We start from the raw sequence: 25,645 nt of genomic DNA, 5'->3' as shown, positions 1-25,645 counted from the left end.
TTAAACAAAAAACTTCACTGCTGCCAGATGGGCAAACCTCATGGTCACATCACTGGGTCCCCTGCTTTGTGGTGATGTCACTGTCTGCTCCTTTGTAATGAACCACTGCAGACTCCATGTGACCTTGTGCAGCAGCTGTAAGCACAGCAGTTGATCCACCACCATCACACTCATTCCCATGGATTACTCCAACCTCTGCAGATTTCTTCACCATTTCCATATCACCCTTAAGGGCAGCCACAGGACCCGGAAATACTAAGGTTTCCTGATCTTCCACATCATTTCCTTCATACTCAGTCCCCTGGATAAACTGCAAAATGTTCTACTTAAAGAATCTCTGTGCCAGGTCTGCTACATTTTCTCCATTATCCTTGAAGGCTTTTGAAGTTTGTGTTCCTCCGCTCATTCTACTAAGTAGGAATTTGAAACAGTGAAGGTGGCCTTCCAGGGCTGCTAATGAACTGGAAGGTTTCCATTGTGGCCCATACATTCTATGCTACATCCCCACTTAACAAGAAGCTGCAAGCAGCCAAGTCCCCCAGGAAAAGTGGCCTCATGTACAGGTCTCTGTTCTCTCCTCAGTCACCCGGGGATCCTGGTCACCTTTGCTTAGAAGTTTGAAATCTTCCTACTCTAATTGGAATGAAGAACCCAACAATTAATTTATTTTGCCAGTCATATAAGAAATTTATTTGTTGGGAAGTGATATGCTAACACATGCTATTCCATCTGTAATAGTATATATTAGACTAATGATCAGGAGTCCCTCACCACTCCACTTTGGAGCACTATTTGTGAAGTGAAGGAGCATCCATGAGTCACAGTGGGATGTGAAGCAGTGCATCCATGCTCATCTTGAGCTGCTGAGTTTGCTCCACTGATCATAAGAGCCTACACACAAGCATCCTGATCTCTGGCTGCAGCTATGTGGGCTGCTGTCAAACCTCTTACAGTTCCTTATGTGATATCAGCTCCACACCAGAGTTAGCTCCAGCTCTGGACTCTAACTTTCTCCCATTGTAGACTGAGGAGGCAGCAGCAGTGATTGAAGAATTCAAGGAATGAACCAGGGGATGAAAGTGCTCGCTCACTCGCTCTCTCTCTCTCTCTCTCTCTCTCTCTATATATATATATATATATATACATATATATATATATATAATTTTAAATGTTTTAATTTAGATTTTTTCTGAAATATAAGTACAAGGTGTGCTGGAGTCAATTCTATTTCACACCCAAGCCCTGTAAACCCTCAGCACACTTCCTACATTCCAACACCAGGGCTGGGCCTTCATCCCATTGCAGTGATTCTGAGCCACCTGCACAGCACTCACTCTCTCCCTCATCTCCTCTTCTCTTCCTCACACATTCTTTTCTCTCATGGTTTGCTTGCCTTCCTTTCTCTAGGTAACAATTTCTATTTTTCTATGTTTATCTTTTTACATTCTGCATATACTTCCCATAAAAAGCAAACAAGGGTCTTGAGCCATTAATAAATATAGAATTCTTATAAACTGTGAAAAAAAATTGTAGTGAACAATCACATATTACATTTTTTGTTCTTGTAGGGAAAAAAAAAGAAACCTACTCAGGAGCAGGAATTTGACCTTCCAACAATGACATGGGTTAAGATGTCTGAATTTGATGTCAGAGTGCTTGGGTTTGGTTCCCCACTCCAGCTCTCAATTCTAGGTTTTAGCCAAGGGACACCCATGGAAATAGTAAATGATCTATTAAGTTGGGTTCCTGCCAAGCATGTTGGAGACCTAGACTGGATTCCCAGCTCTTCCTGGGTTTAGCTCCAGTTCACTTCAAAACTTCAAAAAGAGGAGTCGGCGCCATGGCTTAGTGGGTTAATCCTCCGCCTGTGGTGATGGTGTTCCAATGGGCACCAGTTCTAGTCCCGGCTGCTCGTCTTCAAATCCAGCTCTCTGCTGTGGACTGGGAAGGCAGTGGAGGATGGCCCAGGTGCTTGGGCCCATGTGGGAAACTGGGAGGAAGGTCCTGGCTCCTGGCTTTGGATCAGTGCAGCTCTGGGGAGTGAACCAACGGTTGGAAGACCTTTCTCTCTGTCTCTTTCTCTCACTGTCTGTAAGTCTACCTCTGAAATAAATAAATAAAATCTTAAAAAAAAAAACACCCTGGCCATTGCAGATATTTGGGAATGAAACAGCCAATTGGAGTGTTTCTCTCTCTCTCTCTCTCTCTCTCTCTCTCTCTCCCTCTCTCTCTCTCTCTCTCTCCCTCTCTCTCTCTCTCTCTCTCGCCCTCCCTCCCTCTTATTCAAATAAACATACTTTTAAAAACAGAGGTAGGCATTTGGCTTAGTGGATAAAACATCCACCTTTCACATGAAATATCTGAGTTCAATCACCAGCTCAAGCTATAGACTCCAGCTTCTTACAAATGGAGACGCTGAGAAGCAGCACTGAGGGGTTGTGCTTCTGATATGCATTTGTGAGATCTAGGCTGAGGTCCTAGATCCTGGCCTTGACCTAGCCAGGGCTGTTGCTAGCAGTTAGGGAGTGAACTAAGAGATGGGTTATCTGTCATTCTCGCTGTTTCACTCTCTGCATGCTAAACACATTTTTAAAGTTTTTCTAATCTACTCAGAGTACACAAACATTGTATACAATTTCAGATATATCAGAGACTCCAACCCAAGAATCTGTCCACAAACATTGCAAAGGCTCTGGTCCTGGATTTAGAACATTTACTCGGAGTAACTAATTCCTCAGCAACCACCAGTACTCAGAGGAAGAAACCCAGGCTGGACTGTGGTCAGAGCACGAAGAAGCAGAGAAGACCATATTCCAGAGGGCCAGGAAGACCAAAGTGGGCCATGAAGGGAGGAATCTGGGGGTAAGAAGAACATAGATCCCACAACCACTTAGTATAATCTGAGTCCTGAGCAGTGAAACGTGGCTCCCAGGGTCATCTGGAGACCGGCGCTTCCTGATCTACACAGTCGGTGCCCTGCTCCAGGCTCTCCTCACACATAAACTCTGTGGTCACCCCCCAATGCCTAGGGTCAGTTGAACTGGGGTTTTAAGAAGGTGTACCTGAGCCGGCGCCGTGGCTCAACAGGCTAATCCTCCGCCTTGCGGCGCCGGCACACCGGGTTCTAGTCCCAGTCGGGGTGCCAGATTCTATCCCGGTTGCCCCTCTTCCAGGCCAGCTCTCTGCTATGGCCCGGGAAGGCAGTGGAGGATGGCCCAAGTGCTTGGGCCCTGCACACGCATGGGAGACCAGGAGAAGCACCTGGCTCCTGGCTTCAGATCAGCGCGGTGCTCCGGCCGCAGCTCGCCGGCCGTGGCAGCCATTGGAGGGTGAACCAATGGCAAAGGAAGACCTTTCTCTCTCTCTCTCTCTCACTGTCCACTCTGACTGTCAAAAATAAAAAAATAAATTAAAAAAATTTTTAAAAAATAAATTAAAAGAAGGTGTACCTATCCCTAACCATGACCTGCAGTAAGTAGATGAAGGTCCCAGAATGGAAGCAGAGCTGTGTTCCCATAGAGGAGTACCTGCCACCTTTCCGTGGAGGCTACAACAGTGACTAGGAGAGCAGGGACACCCAGCCCATCTGGAATTGAGTCCACAGGTAGAGAAGGGGCGGGGCACAGGCAAGGCAGGTGAGGCAGAGGCACCATCAGCATCACTTACCAGCATACAGCTGTGCCTTCCTCCAGGCTGAAAAGAAACACACCCTGGTGAGACCACAGCCACACCACCTGCTCAGCCCTCCCTGCCCTCTGTGCTGAAGTCAGACTCTGCAGGAGGAGAGAGGCTGCACAGGAGGGGCCTCCTGCAAGTGCAGACAGCAGAGGATTGTGGGAAACTCCCTACCACAGATCAGGAAGCCTGCAGGACAGCTGAGTTGCACCCCTGCCCCACTGCTGGGTGACTTTTGGCTGTCAGCGTTCTGCCCTGTGCCTCAAAACCCATAAAGTCTCCTGTGTCACTGGTCCTTCGTGCTGTTAGGAGCAAAAAATGCCTGTGTGAAGATATTTTGGTGAAAAAATGGGACGAGCATTGTGGCTTAGTGTCTAAAGCTGCAACACTGGGCCTGAGTTCAAGTCCTGGTTGATCTACTTCCCATCCAGGTTCTTGCAAGGTACCTGAAAAGCAGCAAAAGATGGCCCAAGTGCTTGGGCCCCTTCAACCATGTGGAGACCCACGTGAAGCTTCTGGCTTCAGCCTGTGCCTGTGACAGTCCCGGCCATTGTGTCCATTGGGGGACTGAATCAGCAGTCGGAAGATCTTTCTCTCTATTTCTCTCTCACACTCAATCTCTCTTTCTGTAACTATGCATTTCAAATAAAAATAGTATAAATATTTTTAAAAGCACAAATTATTCTATATTAACAATTATTGCATAACATTTCCTGGTTGGGTATATTGGGAAAATTAAAGGCAAAGAAGAAACCACATGGTAATGAGACCCCTCTGGGATCAATGGAGCCAAACATTCTCCATAAAGTATTTCTAGAGAGAAGTGTCAGTATGCTGAGAAACTTTCAGCAAGTCCCATCACATCCCCATATCTGGTCACCAACCCAGTACTTTCCTTTTCACATTTCAGCAGCACAACTGCAAAACAGGAGAGGAACAACTCCCCCTGGTGATGTTCTGGGAAGGAGGGGGCAGAAGATGGCACCCCCAAACCCAATGACAGCATTTATTCATCTCCCTCCTCTCATGAAATCTCAGTGCATCTGCCTGATGGCTTACTGGTGCAGACCAAGAGCTAGGGCACTGGAGGCTGAAAACACTAATGGCACTCACAGGGGGACAGGCCAGGGTTGGGAAAAGACCCAGGATGCAGTAAACATGTCTTGAAGCACAGATTGGAAACAGTCACCCAGATGTGAGAGAGCCCAGGGAGCAGGGTGCTACCACCACCACTCCCACTGCTGCACCAACGAGGGTCCACATGTCTGTGCCTGGACAGAGACAAGGAGGGGACAGCTGGGCACAGGTGGGACAGAGACCAGGGAACATCTGGAGAGTCACTCACCAGCCAGGTAAGCTGTCTTCCTCCACCCTGAAAAGCAGCACAGGGAACAGGTGAGCTGAGAACCAGAATGTCCTCCACAAAGGGACATGGAGAGTTCAGGAGGGGAGCAGAGCTTACCAAGTTCTGCTTGGAGCTCATCTGAAAGAGAAAGAAAAACGTTGAACTTCCGTCCCCAAGAAAAGGAGAGACCATGTGCCTGGAGAACCCACAGGAAAGACCTCATCTGTATCCTAGAAAAGTTTTTACTCCAGACCCACGCACAGCTCCAGCCTCCAGCTGTCCTGTCTAGGTCTCCACAGACACCTGCTCTGGAGAGCAGAACCCACAGACTCATCTCCCAGCATCCTTCCTCTCAGCACCAGCTGCCCCGCCATGCCTGGCCCCTGGCCTCCTACCTGTGGACTTCAGTGCCCCCTCCTTTGCCTGCTGGTCCTCCTCCTTAGCCCGGCGCAGCTTCTCCTGGTTCTGCCTCTCCTGCACCTTTGCAGAGTGCTCTCTCCTGGTGAAGCAGCCAGCCCCAAAGAGCAAGAGCCCCAGCATGGTCAGGCTCCCAGCAAAAGCTGCCTTCCAGGGAGAGGCCTGCAGGAAGAAGGGCTCTGTGGCCCAGGAGGAGACTTTGGGGACCACTTAGTCCACGGCCCTTAGCAGGGTGTGGGTGTGGCACAGCTACAGGGGAGTCACTGTGTTCCATTCTGGAGAGTCCATGGGAGGGCGTGGCCTGAAGGAGGGGAAAGAGCCCTGGGATCCATGGGGGCACAGAGTAGGGGGCTTTCTCCTCAACACTGCAGATGGGAAGACTGAGGCCCAGAGAAACCAGGAGCAGGAACTTGACCCCAGGACTCCATCCTGAACCTCTGATCTCCTCACCTCACTCCCTCCTGGGGCACCTGCTATGGTTCCCACTGCCTCTCTCTGTAAATCACTTTCAAATCTAAAGCAATCAATAATCCTGTCTCCCCAGCCCCTTCTCTTATTCCCACACCCTTATGAGTTATCTCTGCCAGGTTTCCTTACAGACACTAGAAAATCAGACTTTCAGAACTTAATACATATTATTTAAATGCCTCCTATACTTTGCCTACCTTAGTATAGAGCCAGCCCTCTACCACACACTTGATGGTTCCCTCACATTGGCACTCTGAGGTTGGTCATGTGACCCAACTTCCACAATGAGAGAGTGGCTTAGCCTGATATAAGCAGAAGATCGGAGAACACTTGTGCCACTGGTGCTCTTGTGGGCATTTGGAGGTTGAATCAGCAGATGGAAGATCTCTATCTCTATCACTCTCTGTTGCTCTTTCTATTAAATAAAAATAAATAAATAAAACTTTTTAAAACTGGAATTCATGTTACATCTGATTGACTAAAAAAACACAAACAAAAGATGAGATTTCCCTGTCTTTGCAGTCTCTTAATGGACTGCCTGTGATGTGTATCACATTCCTATTTGGTGCTTATTCATGTATCAAACAGTTGCGTTTTCCTACTATGTTTGCAAAGAGGAATTGTGGGAGAAGACTTTGGTTTTGATTTTACTTCAATATTCACACCAAAGATGTGTGAGTAAACCCAACTGACACAGTAGGGGCTCCATGTACAAGATTTATAATGAAAACATCAATGAGTGAGCTGCCTTCCCTCACATGTAAAATGAGAGACTTAATTACATGAGTTCCCTCCCAAACCCAATACTCCCAAGGTCCAGATCTAGAATACAAATCAGGTCACCCACCTGCCACCTTTTGTCCTAGAATGGCCTCTTCATAGTCATCTCCCTTCTGGAAGAGGCAGGTGTACCTCCCGCTGTCTGAAGCCTGGACCTTCCAGATATGCACGGCAGCCTTCCCGTGTGTTAAGAAATCCCTTAACAGCGAGGTCCGCCCTGTGTACTGGGGCATCTGCTCCTCCTTCTGCTCATGGTGGTTCCAATAGACAAACACTTCTTCTGAGAACTTGGTATGAAACCACCACAGCTCCATGTCCTCTGCGTTCATGGCTGGGACCAGGTAGCAGGGCAGAGTGGGGTCACCACCCAGCTCTGCCACAATGGGAACTGAGGAGCCAATCACCTGGAAATTGGCTGTGGACATACACATATGAGTAAGAATACTGGAGATACACAGGCCCAGGGGCAGAGACACACAGACCATCAGGGGGAAAGGAGAGGCAAACCAGGAACAGGTACTGGAAGACGTCACTCCCAGGCCTGGAAGATGTCACTCCCAGGACCGAGCAGTGATGATGAAATCTTGATCGGATCTTCAGACCACAAGGATGTGACCCAGAAATGATGTCACAGCCTCCATCATCAGCCTGATTCCTTGCTTCAGGCTCTCTGATAAAGAAGGACTCTCTCCCACTGTGGTTCTCAACATGGAGCATGCACTCAAATCAAGTCAACTTGTAAAACTCAGATTAATGGGCCCTGCCTCCAGAGCTCCAGATTCAGTTGGTATAGGGTGGGCCCAAGAATTTTTTTTTTTTTGACAGGCAGAGTTGGACAGTGAGAGAGAGAGACAGAGAGAAATGTCTTCCTTCCATTGGTTCACCCCTGAAATGGCCACTAAGGCCGGCGCACTGTGCCGATCCAAAGCCAGAAGCCAGGTGCTTCCTCCTGGTCTCCCATGCAGGTGCAGGGCCCAAGCACTTGGGCCATCCTCCACTGCCTTCCTGGGCCACAGCAGAGAGCTGAACTGGAAGAGGAGTGACCGGGACAGAACCAGCACCCCAACCGGGACTAGAACCCGGAGTACCAGCACCACAGGCAGAGTATTAGCCTAGTGAGGCGCGGTGCCAGTGGCCTGAGAATTTCTTTTTTTTTTTTTTTTTTTTTGACAGACAGAGTGGACAGTGAGAGAGAGAGAGACAGAGAGAAAGGTCTTTCTTTTCCATTGGTTCACCCTCCAATGGCCACTGTGGCCGTCGCGCTACAGCTGGCGCACTGTGCCGATCCGAAGCCAGGAGCCAGGTGCTTCTCCTGGTCTCCCATGGGGTGCAGGGCCCAAGGACTTGGGCCATCCTCCACTGCACTCCCGGGCCACAGCAGAGAGCTGGCCTGGAAGAGGAGAAACCGGGACATAATCCAGCGCCCCGACAGGAACTAGAACCCTGAGTGCAGGTGTCGCAGGCAGAGGATTAGCCTATAGAGCCGCGGCGCCAACCCCAAGAGTTTCTAAGCATTTCAGAGCAGTCCTCAGGTAGCTAACAGTGTTGATCCAGGAGCCATGCTTTGAGAACCACAGTTCTAACCTGGCCAGTGTCAGGACAGCCTGGAAACTAACCAAAGCGTTCACCTGGGGCCTCCCTCGGAACTCCCGGATCATTCAGTCAACACAGGAAACTGCCCACTTCCATTGCTAAGCTGACTTTTTCTGCCCATCCTTTTATCCTCCACTGAACTCTAGGTGCACTAGAACAGACTCAAAGGCTACTTCTATTAGACACCTGCCCTCATTGCTCAAAGAAGCTTCACTTGCTGCTGGCTAATGAAGCAAGTTCATGGGGCAGCTTTGTGGCACAGCAGGTTAAAGCACCACCTGTAATGCAGGCATCGCTTATGAGCACTGGTTCCAGTCCCAGCTGCTCCACTTCTGACTCAGCTCCTTGCTAAGTCTCCTGGGAAAGCAGGAGAAGACAGCCAAGAACTTGGTCCCCTACCACCCGCAAGGGAGACTGTGGCCGTCGCGCTACAGCTGGCGCACTGTGCCGATCCGAAGCCAGGAGCCAGGTGCTTCTCCTGGTCTCCCATGGGGTGCAGGGCCCAAGGACTTGGGCCATCCTCCACCGCCTTCCCGGGCCATAGCAGAGAGCTGGCCTGGAAGAGGGGCAACCGGGATAGAATCCGGCACCCCGACTGGGACTAAAGGCAGTTTCAAATCCATCCAATCACAGCCTGTCGCCAGGCAGTTTCAAATCCATCCAATCACAGCCTGTCGCCAGGCAGTTTCCAAAGTCAGGTGGGTTTCAAAGCCATTCCTGACTAACTGACGCTCACTTGCCAGTGGCCACCTTCACATGGCCTTCTCATTCCACTACAAAAGATATATTTGTTTGTTTGTTGTTTGAAAGATAGTTACATAGAGAGAGAGAAAGACAGAGATGGAGAGATCTTCCATCCACTGGTTCATTCCCCAAATTGCCCCAATAGCTAGGGTTGGGCCAAACCAAAGCCAAAGACAAGGAGCTTCATCAGGATCTCCCACATTGGTGCAGAGGCCAAAGCACTGGGACCATCTTCTGCTACTTTCCCAGATGCATTATCAGGGAGCTGGATTGGAAGTGGAGCCCCTGGGAATCAAACCCATATGGGATGCTGGTGCTGCAGACAGCAGTTTAACATAGTTCACCACAATGCTGGCCACCAGGTGATAGAACCTTTAAAATATGGGGCTTAGTGGAAGGTAATTAGTTCCTGGAGATACTACGTCATAACTAGATTAATGCTGACTCATAGGAAAAGATCAAGTCCCCTGTAATTTAATTAGTTCTGAAGAAAGTACAATCTTACAAAGTGAGGTCTACCTCATGCCTTTTGTCTGTGCTGAGTGATTGGACTTTCTAGTTCCAAGATTCATAAACCAAATAAATCTCTTTTCTTTACATATTACCCAATATTAAATATTTTACTATAGCAACAAAAAATGAAGTAATAAAGGAGATAGATTCTGAGGAATGTGGGAGTGCTATGACAATGACTGAAAATGCAGAAGCAGCTTTGGAACTGCAGAATGGACAGTGGTTGGAAAAGTTTGGAGTAGGTGGTTAGGAGCAGTTACAAGATGGCGAAGTAGGGAGGGAGCAAACTGCTCTAGGCAAGAAGATACTTTTTAAAAAGTGGAGAAAGTGAACTCTCAGGAAAGAGTTAGGGAGAAAACAGTAGAGGAAACCCTACCAAAATTAGAGGGACACAATGGACCTATGTGGAGGGCGTGGGCGCCCACGGCTTGGGACTCCAGCAGCTGACAGCCTACACACCAGTGCTGGAAAGTGAGGTGAAACTAGACCACAGCAGCACAAGCTACTGGTGAAAGAGCTACAGGAAGAGCCTAGAGGGAACCCAGCTTGGAGCCCTGTGGGAGATTGTGTACCAGCCAAACTAGAGGAGAAAAAAAAAGACAGCACGGACATGTTTCTCTCTCCCCAGTGTCCTGTAACAAGCTAATTATTCTCAAGCTATTCAAAACAATTAAAAGAGAGGAAATCCCCCTAAATTTTTCTATGATGCCAGCATCACCTTAATTGCTAAACCTGAAAAAGATGCAACAGAATAAGAGGATTATAGACCAATTTCCCTGATGAACATATATGTAAAAATCCTCAACAAAATTCTAGCCAATTAGATCCAACAACACATCAGAAAGATCATCCACCCAGACCAAATGGGATTTATCTCCGGTATGCAGGGATGGTTCAATATTCTCAAACCAAAAAGTGTGATACATCACATTTACAAACTGCAGAATAAAAACCATATGATTATCTCTTGAGAAATAATGACATGCAGAGAAAGCATTTGACAAAATACAGCACCCTTTCATGATGAAAACTTTAAGCAAATTGGGTATAGAAGGAACACTCCTCAACACAATCAAGGGAATTTATAACAAATCCATGGCCAGCATCATATTGAATGTGGAGAAGTTGGAAGCATTCCCACTGAGATCTGGTACCAGACAGGGATGCCCATTCTCACCATAGCTATTCAGTATAGTCCTAGAAGTTTTAACCAGAGCCATTAGGCAAGAAAAAGAAATCAAAGGGATACAAATTGGGAAGGAGGAAATCAAACTATCCCTATTTGCAGAGGACATGATTCTTTATATAGGGGATCCAAAGAACTCTACTAAGAGACTATTGGAACTCATAGAAGAGTTTGATAAAGTGGCAGGATATAAAATCAATGCACAAAAATCAGCAGCCTTTGTATACACAGACAATGCCGTGGCTGAGAAAGAACTTCTAAGATCAATCCCATTCACAATGCTACAAAAACAATCAAATACTTAACCAAGGATGTCAAAAATCTCTATGATAATTACAAAACATTAAAGAAAAAAATAGAAGAAGATACAAAAAAAATGTTCCGTGTTCATGGATTGGAAGAATCGAAATTATCTGTGGTGGAATGAGAAGTCTGTGCCAAGATGGCCACTGGCAAGCGAATATCAGTAACTCAGGAAATGGCTTCAGAATCCACCTGGCTAAGGAGCCTGCCTGACAGCAGGCAGTGATTGGTTAGGGCATAAACCGCCCCTTGACTGGATTGTCTGCCTCAGCTATGTAAGCTGCTGTACCAACTGAAATAAAAAAGTCTGCAGATTGCTCGCCTTTAGCCCATTTTCACCCAACTTCTGGTGTCTGAGTCATGATTCCACACCTCTTGCCCCCCACAACACTTCTCTCAGAATGAATCCACAGCAACAATCATCAAAATTTCCATTCTTCCCAAAGAAATTTACAGATCCAATGCAATACCAGTCAAAATACCAAAGATGTTCTTCTCAAATCTAGAAAAAATGATGCTGAAATTCATATGGAGGAAAAGGAGACCTTGAATAGCTAAAGCAATCTTGTACAACAAAAACAAAGCCGAAGGCATCACAATACCAGATTTCAGTTATAATCACAAAAGCATGGTACTGGTACAAAAACAGATGGATAGACCAATGGAACAGAATAGAAACACCAGAAATCAATCCAAACCTCTACAGCCAACTTATATTTGATCAAGGGGGTAAAAGCATTTCTTGGAGCAAGATGGTACTGGGAAAACTAGATTTCCACATGCAGAAGCATGAAGCAAGACCCCTACCTTTCATCTTACACAAAAATCCACTCAGCATGGATTAAAGATCTAAATCTATGACCTGACACCATCAAATTATTAGAGAACATCAGAGAAATCCTGCAAGATATTGACACAGGCAAAGGCTTCTTGGAAAAGTCCCCGGAGGCACAGGCAGCCAAAGCCAAAATTAACAACTGGGATTACATCAAACTGAGAAGTTTCTGTACTGCAGACAGTGAAGAGGCAACCGACAGAATGAAAGAAAATATTTGCAAATTATGCAACTGATAAATGATTAATAACCATAATCTACAAAGTGATTAAGAAACTCCACCACAACAAAACAAACAAACCATTTAAGAGATGGGCCAAGAACCTAAACAGACATTTTTCAGAAAAGGAAATCTAAACGCTCATCATGAAAAAATGTTCAGGATCACTAGCCATCAGGGAAATGCAAATCAAAGCCACCATGAAGTTTCACCTCACCCCAATTAGAATGGCTTACATACAAAAATCAGTTAAAAACAGATTCTGGAAAAGATGTGGGGAAAAAGGCACACCAATCCACTGTTGGTGGGAATGCAAACTGGTAGAGCCACTATGGAAGTTTGAACTTAGCTCAGAAATCTGAATATAGCCCTACCATATGACCCAGCCATCCCACTCCTTGGAATTTACCCAAGGGAAATTAAATTGGCAAACAAAAGTGCTATCTGCATCTCCATGTTTATTGCAGCCCTATTCACAATAGCTAAGACATGGAATCAACCTAAATGTTCATCAACCGAAGACTGGATAAAGAAATAATGGGATATGTACTCTATGGAATACCAAACAATGGTTAAAAAAAATGAAATGAAATCCAGTCATTTGCAACAAAATGGAGGAATCTGGAAAACTTATGCTGAATGAAGTAAGCCAGTCCCAAAGGGACAAATATCATATGTTCTCCCTGATCTGTGACAAAATAACTGAGCACCTAAAAAGTAACCTGTAGAAGTGAAACTGACACTATGAGAAACAAAGACTTTATCAGTCCTTGTCCTGACTGTAGAGGGACAGCTTACTATTTTATTCTTTTTACTCCTTTTTCTACTTAATACCATTGGATGAACTCTTTTTTTTTTTTTTTTTTTTTGACAGGCAGAGTGGATAGTGAGAGAGAGAAAGACAGAGAGAAAGGTCTTCCTTCCGTTGGTTCACCCCCCAAATGGCCACTACGGCCGGTGCTGCACCTATCTGAAGCCAGGAGCCAGGTGCTTATCCTGGTCTCCCATGGGGTGCAGGGCCCAAGCACTTGGGCCATCCTCCACTGCCTTCCCAGGCCATAGCAGAGAGTTGGCCTGAAAGAGGGGCAACCGGGACAGAATCTGGCGCCCCGACCGGGACTAGAACCCAGTGTGCTGGTGCCGCAAGGCGGAGGATTAGCCTGTTGAGCCAAGGCGCTGGCGAACTCTTTAATTAACACAGGATTATTCTCAGGAATTTAAATCCTATTGAAAATTGACCCCTGTTATAAATCAGAGTGGGAATAAGAAAAGGAGGAGATGGACAGTTCGGCACAAGTTCCCTCGGAATTACCCCTAAGGGTAAAGTTAAAAATTTGTGATCGCTGCCGCCGTCCCACAACAACCACCTCCTCCCCCTGCCCTGCATCCGCTGCTGCCGCCTGTGTCGCCGCCGCCTGGGGACCGGCTGTATGATTAGGCCACAATCTTCAATGAGTAAACATATTCCTTTTTGTGGTGTCTTTGGTCACACATTTATGGAGTTTATGAAGGGCAGTGGAGACTACTGCCAGGCACAGCACGACCTCTATGCAGACAAGTGAACTGTAGAGATTCGTTACTACTCCACCAAGAAGCCCCATAAAAGTGGTTAACCTGGACACAGAAGTGTTGGATTGAAATCCACAGAGCATTTTACAAGAGTTCTGACCTGGATGGGGTGAACCTCAGTGCACTTCCTTTCTGTTGCCTCAGTATTGCTGGATTGAAGAATTGCTGCTTCTTGTTAGGAGGTTCATTTCACTTCCCATTACTCCCAACTTCATACTTAAAGCACTGAGAATCCCAAGTGGAAGATAGTGAAGTAGACTTCAGTTTCTTTGCGTAATTTCTGTATTCAGTTTTTTAAAATTCTTTCATAATCCTATTAAGTGTTTTTTAAGTAAATTAACAGGGCCCGAATGAACTGCCCAGCTCCTGTGGAAGTCACATACAAGAACATGAGATTTCTTATTACACATAATCCAACCAATGCAACATTAAACAAATTTATTGAGGAACTTAAGAAATATGGAGTTACCATGATAGTAAGAGTATGTGAAGCAACTTATGACACTACTCTTGTGGAGAAAGAAGGCATCCATGTTCTCGATTGGCCTTTTGATGATGGTGCACCACCGTCCAACCAGATTGTTGACGACTGGTTAAGTCTTGTAAAAATTAAGTTTCATGAAGAACCTGGTTGTTGTATTGCTGTTCACTGTGTTGCAGGCCTTGGAAGAGCTCCAGTGCTGTTGCCCTAGCATTAATTGAAGGTGGAATGAAATATGAAGATGCAGTACAGTTCACAAGACAAAAGCGGCGTGGAGCTTTTAACAGCAAACAACTTTTGTATTTGGAAAAATATTGTCCTAAGATGCGGCTGCACTTCAAAGACTCCAATGGTCATAGAAACAACTGTTGCATTCAATAAAACTGGGGTGCCTAATGCTATTGCCTTGGAAGAAGAACTTGAGACAGGATCTAATTTGTCATACATATTAGCCAACATGTTGGCTTGGTGAATAAGTTAAGTGAAGCTTCCAAAGGGTACTGAAAATTAGTTTTACCAGGCCACGAGTTTGACAGAATTGCAACCTCTATCTTTGGGTTATAACCAACTTATTTGGTCATTTAGCAAAAGATTGTTGCTGTTTAGTATTTAAAATGTGCTTATCATTTGTACAAATTGACTTTTCCTGAAATCATGCAATATTGAGTTGTATCTTAAATCTATTCCCATGCCAGAATCTTATCAATACATAAGAAATTTAGAAAGATTAGGTGCCAAAATACCCAGCACAATACTTGTATATTTTTAGTATCATACAGAGTTAAAATCCCAGGAACTATGAACACTCTAGACCTTATGTGGTTTATTCCTTCAGTCATTTCAAACATTAAAACTGGGGACTATATGGTTATTTGCCTGCTCACTTTATGTTTACATCTCCCACATTCATACCAGTATATATCAGGTTTGCTTAACCATTGATTTCTTTTTTTTTACCAAGTCTTATGATTATTTAATGTTTCTATAAATCTTTTGCTGTTAATATAAAACCTCCATTTTGAAAAATCTACATTGTACAGAAGCACATGTCTTTAATGTCTTCAGACAAAAAAAGCCTTACAGTTAATTTAACATTTGCACTCTGAGGTGCAGCTTAACAGGGAGGGACTTGAGAAAAGAATGGGAGGGGGCTATTAAATATTTTTAGTAAAATGTTGCCTTTGTCTTGTGCATAACATGTAGAATATGCTCTTTAATTTAGTAAGTATTTTTTAAGAGGTAGAGATGCTTTGTTATTGTAGCTTAAAATTCTCAGTCATAAAATTTCTGAAATTCTTGTAATTTTTTTCATATTTATCAAAAGTTGTTTACCAACTTATTTTTGTTTGAAGTGTGATTTTTTTTTCCTTCCCAACCTCTTGCAAAAAACAAGAAGCGGGTTTCTGCTAATGAATTGAGCAGACATCTAATATTTTATATGCCTTTTGAGCTGTGTAACTTAATATTTGAATACTTGATAATTTGTTTTATTATGTAATTGATAAAATGGTGATGTGTATTAATGTTAGTTCAACCATATATTTGTACTGTCTGGGAATGTGTGGCTATAGTTCTGTGGGAGAATAATTTGTCAGTGTTCACCAGCTTGTAAAAACTTAGTGCAAGAGCTTAAACATCTAAATAAATAATGAAATGCATTTATCATTTAAAAAAGTTAAAAATGTGTAAGGGACTACAAATCTCATTAAGTTGGCAGGTGACAATGCCATCTTACTAATTAAAGTGATCAGTTTAACTTCATGACTGGTTATAAAGATAAGATAAAATGTCAAAGGGATCACAAAAATAAGAACAAGGGTCTGCTAATAATAATTGATAAAATTAAAAATGAGAGAATGATACAACATGGGAAGCAGGACACACAGCAGACTCTTAGTATGACAAATACCTTAACAGCACTCTGGTCTCAGAATCAGTCCTTAAGGCATTCAGTTCCGGCTAAAAAGCCCATGGGAGTATGTCAAGCATGGAAAGCCAAGACACCCTGGCAAAAAAAAAAATGACCTAAATGAAAGATATCTGTGAGTGAGACCCCAATGGAGAGAAAGAGCCCTCAAAGAAGGAGGTACATTTCTCTGAAGGGAGGAGAGAACTTCCACTTCGATTATGGCCTTGTCTGAATAATGTCGGAGTTTGTGGACTCAAGAGGTTTCCATAGCCTTGGCAGCTCATGCCAATAACCTTGGGTGATTACTGAAATCATAAATAAGAGTTTTGATTGTTAAATCAACAACAGGAGTCACTGTGCACTTGTCCTCCATATATTGACCCATTTCTTTAATGTGTTGTACTATGAGAATTAACAATAAAACTAGTCTTCAAACAGTACTTTATCTTATATTTCTGTACAGGTGAAAGCTGTTGAAATCTTTACTTAGTGTAGTGTTGATCTTCTGTATATAAAGATAATTGAAAATGAATCTTAATGAAGAATGGGAGGGAGTACAAAGTTGATGGTTTGAGGTCAGAGGGCGGGATGGAGGAAGAACTGCTATAATCCAAAAGTTGTATATACAAAATTTATATTTATTAAATAAAAGCTTTCCATAAAAGAAAGAAAATTGTAGAATTGAGACACCTTCTGGAAATTGCTATGAGCAACTAGAGACACTTTGGAAAGATAACAGAAGAAAATTTACAGCAGAAGAAACAACGTCTCAAATCTGAAAGGACCATCTCAGAGCTGCCCAGCTAGCTGGAGTGTGAACGATTATGAAGAGAAAAATTAGAATGTCAGCTGGCTGAATATTGAGCTGAGGTGGATAAACTCAGGGAAAGGCTGAAAATTTCAGGACTCCAGTTTTGGAGCTTTGAAGATGACCCCTCTGAGTCATGCAAAGGGAGAGGTGAGTTTAAAAAAAAAAAAAGTATTTTCTAGGGGCATGTTATGGGAAGGTACTTATTGGTGAAATCACTTTAAATAAACATTTCTTTTTTAACATTTATTTAATATATATAAATTTCCAAAGTACAGCTTATGGATTACAATGGCTTTTTCTCCCCCCATAACTTCCCTCCCACCCACAACCCTCCCCTCTCCCGCTTCCCCTCTCCTTCCATTCACATCGATTCATTTTCAATTCTCTTTATACACAGAAGATCAATTTTAGCATATATTAATTAAATATTTCAACAGTTTGCACCCATATAGAAACACAAAGTGTAAAATACTGTTTGAGTACTAGTTATAGCATTAATTCACAATGTACAACACATTAAGGACAGAGATCCTACATGAGGAGTAAGTGCACAGTAACTCCTGTTGTTGACTTAGCAAATTGACACTCTAGTTCATGGCGTCAGCAATCACCCTAGGCTCTTGTCATGAGTTGCCAAGGCTATGGAGGCCTTTTGAGTTCACCAACTCTGATCTTATTTAGAGAAGGTCATAGTCAAAGTGGAAGTTCTCTCCTCCCTTCAGAGAAAGGTACCTCCTTCTTTGATGACCTGTTCTTTCCACTGGGATCTCACTCGCAGAGATCTTTCATATAGGTTTGTTTTTTTTTTGTTTGTTTGTTTGTTTTTGTTTTTGTTTTTTTTTTTTGTTTTTTTGCCAGAGTGTCTTGGCTTTCCATGCCTAAAATACTCTCCTGGGCTCTTCAGCCAGATCCGAGTGTCTTAAGGGCTGATTCTGAGGCCAGAGTACTGTTTAGGGCATCTGCCATTCTATGAGTCTGCTGTGTATCCCACTTCCCATGTTGGATCATTCTCTCCCTTTTTTATTTTATCAGTTAGTATTAGCAGACACTAGTCTGGTTTATGTGATCCCTTTGACTCTTAGACCTATCAGTGTGATCAATTGTGAACTGAAATTGATCACTTGGACTAGTGAGATGGCATTGGTACATGCCAACTTGATGGAGTTGAATTGGAATTCCCCTGGCACATTTCTAACTCTACCATGTGGGGCAAGTACCAAACTGTACATCTCCTCCCTCTCATATTGCCGCTCTTATATTTATTTTATTTAAAAAAAATGCCTGTAGCACTCTGATCCTGTGTGGGCACTGGTTGGAGTCTCCTCTGCTTCACTTCCAGTCCAGCTGCCTGCTAATGTGCCTGAGAGAGCAGTAGAGGATGGCCCAAGTGCTAGGGCCCCTGCACCCATTTGGGAGACCTGGAAAAAGCTCCTGGCTTCAGCCTGATCCATCTCTGGCCATTGTGGCCTTTTGGGGAGTGAGCCAGAAGATGGAAGTTTCTCTCTCTCTCTCTCTCTCTCTCTCTCTCTCTCTCTCTCTCTCTTTCTCCTTGTCTTCCATTCCCCTTCCTGTAACTCACTCTACCTTTCAATAAATCAAATAAATATTAAAAATAGCAATTTTAAATAAGCATATAGTGAAGTCTGCCTCCGATTTAAAGAGCATCTCAATCTTCCAGCCACAGTGAGGGAAGCAACACCGTAAGGGAGACGGTGAGGCAGTGGGGGGTCACTATGATGACGTAAGTAGCTGTGCGCTCCAGCCCTGTGTGATGTGCCCACCCCTGCTCTGGATATTTTGTTAATGGTCAGGTAAGTGGACTGTGAGAAACAGAGAAGCATGGCCCCCCTAAGGTGAAGGAGTCCTGGGCAGCAAGTGCACAGGGAGCCACCTTACAGTGTGTGATTCTGTAGGAAACTTACTTATAAAACAAGAGGACCATACAGTCTTCTTTTACCATACACCCTTCCTCTGGAGAAATTATATCTCATGTGCTTTTAATATACTTATTTGAGTCTTGTCTCCATTATTTAAGAATCTAATTATTTATTTGAAAGTCAGTTACAAAGCGGGGGTGGGGGGCAGAGAGAGAGAACCAGGAGCTTTCTCCCGGTCTCTCACGTGGGTGCAGGGGCTGAGGGACCGGGTCATTCTCAACTGCTTTCCCAAGTGCATTAGCAGGGAGCTGGATCAGACTTGGAGCAGCTGAGACTCAAGCCAGGGCAAATAAGGGATGCTGGTACCACAAGCGAGGGCTTTACCTGCAATGCCATAGTGCTGGCCCAACTTGTTTTTTAAGAACAAACAACATCATCACTAATAATCTACATTTTCTCATTAGATGTACAGAAGTCTACCCCTATTTATGAATACAAAATAATTATTAACTTACAGACTTCTTGTGAAAATTAAGTGTACATTGATATTTATTAAATAGAACTTGATGTGTCCTCCTGTCATAAACTTATGCTGTTTTTTTTTTCCTTCTCCTTTCCTTTGTTCTCCTCCTCTTCCTTTTGGTACCATGAAACAGTTATGGCCCAAAACTTCACAGTTTGTTTGATAAATAAGTCTTGATGAAAAACAAGTCAACTAAACCTCACTCTCTTCCAGAGGGGACATAGCCCAGCCCCACCATTTGATATGATTTTGTTTCCTATCGAGTACATCAACCCAGATGGAAATGCTAGTTTCTCTGAATGAATCCATATGGGTGTGGGTGGGGGTCACCAGCTTATCACCACATGTGCAGGAGATATGCCCTGTTACTTATCACTGTCAGGCTTCTATCCTTGTGTCCCTGTCCACTGCTCCCACCCTGCCTTCCCTGTGCCAGGCAGGTAAAGCTCTCTCACTGATGAACTCTCAGACTCTGACTGGATGGAGCCATTCTTCAGTCAGCACCTGCCTCTCTCCTCCCCAGGGTGAGTATGGAGGTGGAGGAGATGCAGTGGCCTTGGGGAGGCTGGGGAGAGGCTTCCTGTGCTCTCTTCTTGTTCTCCCAGCTGCTCACACTGGGAGGCTGTGGTGCTGTCAGCAGAAGGGCAGGGGCAGGTCCTGTCTGGTCCTTTAGGAGAGCAGATGGTGACTGTGCCTCATGACAGTAATGTTCACGATCTGGGTTATTTGGATTTGAATGGAAATTTCCTGCACCATGTAGACTTTTCCTCCATCCCAGACCTTCCCTTTCCCACTGACTTGCTGGGCACCTCTGAGTCCCTCCATCTCACACCACACCACGTGGAAATTTCTGGGTCATGCCACATGAGATACCAGGAGGAAGTACCTGGCTCCTGGCTTCAGATTCGTGCAGCGTGCCAGTCATAGCGGCCATTTTGGGGATGAACCAATGGAAGGAAGGCCTTTCTCTCTGTCTCTCTCTCTCTCTCTGTCTAACTCTGCCTTTCAAAAAAAAAGTCACGAATTTCCCCTATGCAGGTTACAAGGATCCTTGTGCTCTCCAGACACCTCCTCCTCCCAATTCCCCTGCTCCATGCTGGGTAAAGCTCCCAAGCACATGTGATTGGAGGAAGTATTCGTTTGTTGCCACAAAAACTACCTTGGCCTTGGTGGCTTCCACCACACTGATTGTCTTATAGCTCTGTGGTCACAAGTCTGAGACAACTCTCACTGGGCTAAAATCAATGCAGCATTGCCTTCCTCTCTGTTGGCTCTTTCTTTTTCCAGCATCTGAGCCCAGTTGCATGCCTTAGTTCATGGCCCCATTCCTCTGTCTTCAAAGTCAGCAATGTATGCATCTTTCCCACTCTGGTCCCTCACTCTGTTACTTTCTGTGGACACACACAGGTTAGCAGGTTTCTTTCAGCATTCACATTAGATTGGACTCACCGGGATAATGCGGTGAAATATCTTAACTCCAGGGTCCTTAATCTCTATCCCATCTGCAAAGCTCCCTTCCCTGTGAGGTGACAGAGTCACAGGTTCTAGGGATTAGGACATGGTAACTCTGAGAATCATCCTCGAGGTTCATATCAGCCAGTTGTGGCCCCCTCTATCCACCTGTGGCTTGGAGGTAACCTACAAATTAGCTCAATCAGTGCTTCTCAAGTAAATGAAGATACTGGAAATAAAAAAATCCCCAATTTATTCTCCAGAAAACCTATCTTTCATAAAGGTATTATGTCTAGGAATTTCCGAGAGCATGACTTTAGAGTTAAATCTGGCAGTGATTTTTCTATTCAGTTGGTGTCCAAACTCTCATTCTCTCAATGTTTATATGTTAGCCTTTGTGGAAAGGGTTCTACATGGGGTGAGGATGTGTGTATGGGTGTGTGTGTGTGTGTGTATAAAAAACAGTCCACCAGCTGAATGTACTCAAAAGCATTTCCCCCTTCATTGCTGGATCACTGTTTCAGAAGAGCAGGTGCTGGGCTGACCTGTGCAGTCTGTGCAGACCCCTGATACGTAATGTGTGTTCTCTTGTAGACTGGTGGAAGGAACAGTTCCAGGCTTGTGAGTGACTTTGTGTTCTTTCTGGGTGCTCCTCCTGAGGCCCCCATGGCTCTGGCCTCTCCTTCAGTTCTCTTTGCTGGTACAGATTCTGGCACCATCAACAGTAGTGGTGGGGTGGGGCCTGAAGTGACAGGAACAAAGCCAGGTGGATCATCAAGGTCTTTGTGACATGCATGACCCTCAGAGAGGTCTCCTGGTTCCTCCTCCTGCTTGGAGGTCACTGGCTTGCATCCCAGGACCCTTATCTCAGGGGACTTGCCCCTCCCTCATGCAGCTAGATGTGTCTAGGGGTGGTTGTGCATTCTTGTTATGGGGTTAGAAGTGGCCCTGGATTACTTTGAACTCTCTCTGCAGGGTCTGTCAATCTGGATCAAGTTCTTCCTATCATTTTCTTGTTGTCTCTCCTAAAAAGTGACTGTGATCTGGAAGGACAGGGCCGTGTACTCATATGACCCTGCAGCATGTTGGGCCTTGAGGGCATCATGTCAGGAAGATATCACTGGAAGGTGGAGATCAGAAGTGCAGAGGGCAGCAACTGGACTCTGGGGACCTATAGGAAACATGTGACAGGTGAAGATTGGTAGACTGAGTGCCCAGATGAGAGGTTTCTGGGTCCTGAGTTTGTTTCTTTCTTTAATTTTTATTTAATGAATGCATTTTTACATAGATACAACTTTAGCAATATAGTGGTGCTTTCCCCCTTCCCTCCACCCCGCTCCCAACCCACCTCTCATTCCCTCTTCCACCTCCTTCTTCATTATGGACCATTTTTAGCATGGCTTCATATACAATTTGTACCCACGCCCATACACAACATATAGAGTACAATTTGGGGAGAGAATTTTACAACTCAATAGAGACAGAGGTCCTACTGGGGAGCAAGTGCACAGTAACTATTGTTGTTCCTTTAACAATTAACACTCTTTTTTTATAATGCCAGTGATCATCCAAGGCTCTTGTCATGGGCTGCCAAGGCTATGGAGGCCTTTTGTGACCATAGACTCCATTAGTATTTGGACACGGTCATAAACAAAGTGGATATTCTCCTCTTCCTTCAGAGAAGAGTGTCTCCTTCTTTGATAACTCTTTCTTTCCTCTGAGGTCTCACAGAGGTCCTCCGTGTAGGATTTTTTTTTCCACAGAGTCTTGTCTTTCCATGCCTGAAATGCTCTCGCAGGCCTTTCAGCCCAGGAAGCCTTATGGGTTGATTCTGAGGTCAGAGTGTTATTTACTGTGAAAGTCATTCTAGGAGTCTGCTGTGTGGACTGCTTCCCATGTTGGTCCTTCCTGCCTTTTTAATTCTATTACTTTTGCTGGGTACTTGATGTTATTTATATCATCCCTTTTAAACTTAGACCAATCTATCTGTTGTCTGTACCATTTAATATGATCATTTTAACAATGAATATGTCGTTTATACCACTGATTCTCATGGGTTTGGAGCCCCATGATTAGTTCTTAGGCCATACCCTGAGAGGTAAGTCTATATATGCCTGTATGCAGAACTAGACTGTTTTACAGCTTTAGACTACCTCCTCCATTTCTTATTCCTTCTCTTACTTTTAACTGGGATCTTTTTCCTATAGCCTTAAAATACATATAGTTAACTCTGTGAAACAGAGAGAGTTCAGCATTATAGTGTGATGTAGAGAAATGAGATAGGAAGAAAGAAAACAGGAAAAAAAAAAACCAAACAAACAAAACAAAAAGGATATATACAGTAAGAAGTAACAATGCTAAACTGTCCCTCTACAATCAGGTCAAGTATTCTTGAAGGCATTTATTCTAAAAGTGACAATTTCACTTTTATAACTTTCATTTTATCTGCACCATTAATTTTCCCAAATCAATGAGAACATGTTTTTGTCTCTTTGGGACTGGGTTATTTCACTGTTAGGGAACCATTCATGGAGAAAGTAATTGTAGCGCCCTTTGAAACAAAATAACTGTAGCGCCCTTTGAAAGAAAGTAACTGCGCAGTAGCCCAGCTTGAAAGAAAAGTAGAAAGGTAACCACCCTAGCTGGTAAGATTTGAAAAGGGAGGGCCTAACTAGACGGCCTATCCACAAACTGTCTTTGCCATGACTATGGGACCCTGGGAGGTTGGAATGTGGGCGGGGCCAGCCTCTAGAAACTGTTTATAAGGGGACCCTCAAACACTGTAAACCAGAGGTTGCTCAGCCTCTCTTCCTGGTCTGTAGTGCCTAGTGCCCCCGGGGAGAAGCTCCTGGTCCATAGTGCCTAGTGCCTGCAGGAGTAGGCTTGAGCAATCTCTCCTCCTAGTCGCCTAGAGTATCAATAAAGTGTGTTTAGCTTGACCTTCCTCAGTCTCCTCCACTCTTCCTTCACGGTAACCTGGCCAGTTCCCAAAGGGGGAGATCCTGACAGCTGGCGCCCAAACAGGGACCTGAAGTCAGACGGTGAGGAGACGAGCCCTTGAGGAATCGTCGAAAGGGTGAGTAGCGATGGTTGAAAGAGACCATGATGGGTGGGACGTCCCAGTCAAAAGAATATAGACAGGCACTAGTGAGTATAGAGAAGGTGAAGGTCCTTCCAGGCCAGGCACCAAGAGGCAAGAAAGTGAAGTGCTACTCACCAGGAAATGTAACATAGGCTCGTAAGCTGGCAGCAGCTTGTATAGGACAGGACCTCCGAGATCTGCAGACCTTGGAAGAGGTAGAAAACCTCCTGGAGGAATTTCTACAAAGAGGAGAAGGTGCCACAACACGGAACGATTATAAATGTGCAGTAGACACCCTTAAGGTGTTAAATTGTTGTGGCAAGGGATTAAATCCAAAAAATACAGGAGATGCCTGTAAGCTCTATGACGCCATAGCAGAATGTAGGCAAAAACCTCAGGTTGTTCCCAGAGAGTTAAGTAAGGAAGAAAAAGCAAAAGAACAGTCAGCGTACCCGATAATGTTAACAGGTGGTAGACGAGAATATGAGCCTGTGGGACCTGGACTAATAGGCGCTTGGCTTAAACAAGTCCAGGAACACAGTCTCACACACCCGGCTACCATCACTTATTTTGCGGTAATTTCAGTAAACTTTACATCAGTAGACATCAATATGCTACTGAATGTAACTCCTGGCTTTGCAGCAGAGAAACAGCTAGTCATAGACAAGATAAAAGAGAAGGCGACTGCATGGGATGAAATGCATCCTCCTCCCCCAGATGACATGGCTGGACCAGTGCCACTAACATCAGATCAGATTAGGGGAATTGGATTATCACCAGAAGAAGCAGCTGGCCCTAGATTCGCTGATGCCAGAACCCTCTATAGAACATGGGTTCTTGAGGCGCTTCAAGAATGCCAGAGAACTATCAGTGGGGCTCCGAAAGCAGTCAGCATCAGACTAGGGCCCAAAGAACCCTACCCTGAGTTTACTAATCGATTATTTACTCAGATTGATATGGAAACATCTAGAGAGGATTTGAGAACATATTTAAAGGACACCATGAGCATTCAAAATGCTAATGAAGAATGTAAAAAGTTGCTTAGAAATTTAAGACCAGGAGATTCGTTAGAAGAAAAAATGTATGCCTGTAGAGAATTTGGATCCACCTCCTATAAGATGGCCTTGCTGGCAGAAGCCTTAAAGGCTGGAGATAGACAGCAAGGGTCAAGAAGTTTTCAGGGAAATTGTTACAGGTGTGAAAAAAGGGGCATATGGCAAGAAATTGTAGGAGTGGAGAAAAAACTCCGCTAAAATGCTATAGTTGTGGGAGAATCGGACATATGGCAAAAGTATGTGGACAGCCAAAAAACGGGAAAGCGGGGAGCAATGCCCCCCAGATCATGATGGTGTCTGCCCAGAATATCCAGTCATCTATCCCGCCATCTGCCCCACCCCTGGGGGAAATACAGACAGAGGCCCCTGTGAACTACCAAAATAGAATTAAAACAAAGACCTACCTTAAAGGTAAACCTAGGGGGGAAAGATATAATAGGGCTGTTAGACACAGGGGCCAATTTAACTATAATAAGGGAACAAGAGGTTAAAGGAATAAAAGAAGGGATAACAGAAGGATGGCAAAATATAGAGGGGGTAGGAGGGTGCTCTAAATTACAAAAAATACCACAGGTTACACTGAAAGACAAAAAAGGAAGGAAGACAAAGACATCCATTCTAATATCCCCAGATATTCCCATCAATATATTCAGAAGGGATATCTTAACAAAGTTAGGGGTAGCCCTAATTATGGCACAACTCTCTACCCAAATACCCCAATAAAGATAAAAATGAAAGATTCTAATAAAGGTCCCTTGATTCCCCCAATGGCCTTTAACCAAAGAAAAATTAGAAGGAATTAAGGAA

At 44.5% G+C, this 25,645-nt stretch overlaps 2 pseudogenes; one reads left to right on the top strand and one right to left on the bottom strand.

Annotated features, from left to right (window-relative positions):
* On the bottom strand, window positions 1-7,014 carry LOC133756488 (ankyrin repeat domain-containing protein 42-like; annotated as a pseudogene).
* A 6,960-nt stretch (window positions 7,015-13,974) lies between these two features.
* Window positions 13,975-14,580, top strand: LOC133755815 (protein tyrosine phosphatase type IVA 1-like; annotated as a pseudogene).
* Window positions 14,581-25,645: the final 11,065 nt, after the last annotated feature.

The sequence above is a fragment of the Lepus europaeus genome, chromosome 3 (genome assembly GCF_033115175.1).
Source record: "Lepus europaeus isolate LE1 chromosome 3, mLepTim1.pri, whole genome shotgun sequence".
Lineage (NCBI taxonomy): Eukaryota > Metazoa > Chordata > Mammalia > Lagomorpha > Leporidae > Lepus > Lepus europaeus.
The sequence above is the reverse complement of the archived record's forward strand: the minus strand, read 5'-3'. Positions and strand labels throughout refer to the sequence as shown.